Genomic DNA, 1720 nt, shown 5'->3' on the forward strand with positions numbered 1-1720 from the left:
GTTTTACTTGCATCTGATATCAACGATATTCTATAATTTGAGCATTCTGTTGGGTCACTTTTCTTTGGAATGGTTACAAATAGGATCTCTTCCAGTCAGTTGTTCAAGTGGCTGTCTTCCAAACTTCATGGCCCAGTGAGTGTTTCCAGTGCTTCCTCAGCTTGTTAAACATTCGGTGGGTATTCCATCAATTCCTGGAGCTTTGCTCTGGCTAATGCTTTCAGCGCTGCTTGAGTGTCTTCTTTCCTTCCCAGGTGTTGTTAGTATCCCTATAATTTTATATAAGACATTGTAAAAATGCAGATGGTCTCTGTGTACACTCTTTGTCACGGAAGGTAATCTATTAAGGCTGAGGAATAAATGTGATGTTTCTGTCCTCAAGATTTCCAACCCCTTTTTGAAAAGTGTAGGGGTTCTTTGTAAGTATCTTTGTAAGTAAGGCTCTTTGTAAGTTGACGGATTTTAGTCTTGTGCCTGCCTAAATCTGGGATTTGGGACAACTCACTTGCCTTGGTTAGGCCTCAGTTTCCTTGATGGTAAACTTCTCAGTGTCAAGGAGATTTGGACCAGATAGTTGTATACTTTTCAAATCTTAGTATTTAACATTTTTCAATAGTTGGATATTTCCTTTAAGTGAAACTTCATGTGGAAGTTCATTATGAAAACAAGGACTATGAGGGTCCCCGGCCACAGTTGGTTAGGGTTGGTCCTCCCATGACCCTTCCCTGGCCCATCTCTTCCTGCCCCTGAAGCATTTATGAGGGGTCATCAGGGCACCTCAGAGCAGAAGTTGAGGACCATTGGTATAGACAAACTTTCAGTGTCTTATTCAAGCTTAAAAGGCAGTCTGAGAAGTCACAAAAGAGAATGCCGTCAGAAATTTTTAGAAGGTAGGGAGATTGCATAGTGCGTGAATAAAAAAGAGAAAGTACAAGATCCGTAGGATCCTCTTATTTTCAACATTTAAGCCAGGAAAATCCTTGTCTTGATTTTCTTGATAGTTGACCTCAAAGGACATGAGTATGACATCTCTCCACCTTTATTGATGATCAGGCCTTTGAAGGAAATAACATACTGCTTACTCTTCCCACCCATTTCATTGCTTCATATATTTTATACATTTGACATTCTTTTGAAATTTTCATGCTTTTTATGATCTATGAACATTATTATTTCTGAATAACAGAGGCTGCTTACAGTGATAAGGAGCCCAACTTCTAGCTGTATTCTGAAAATATATTTTCCTTTTATTACAGAAGAAGTTGCAACACTGGGGAGATGTCTGGTTGGATTAAAAGGGCTTGTGGATATAATGGAAGAAATGAGAGTTTGGGATCTAAAGCGGAGATCCCCCCTCCCATTAAAACCTGTCATTAGTTATTGTAAATCTACTATATGTGCTACATAATAATGCTGTAAAAACTGATAGGAAATCTCCCAGACTTTCTTCTTCATTTCAAATGACATTGCAGGCTCAGTAATGGAGGCTTTATCTGATTCTTGACTTAATTGAATGCTTCTAATAACTATGATCTTCAGAGAATCCATTGCAGTATCATCTGAAGCTGGGCATTATAAAGTACTTGTGGAGGCTGTACTATACCTGAAATACAGCTGATAGGAGTCCTGTGACTGAATAGTGTAATCTTCATCAGAAAAACAATATTGTGTACACCCTTATATGCTCAGAGCTAACAATTGTGTTGTGCTTCCTAAACCA

The sequence above is a fragment of the Echinops telfairi genome, unplaced genomic scaffold, assembly GCF_000313985.2.
Source record: "Echinops telfairi isolate 266 unplaced genomic scaffold, ASM31398v2 ScPeMD7_18;HRSCAF=68, whole genome shotgun sequence".
NCBI lineage: Eukaryota > Metazoa > Chordata > Mammalia > Afrosoricida > Tenrecidae > Echinops > Echinops telfairi.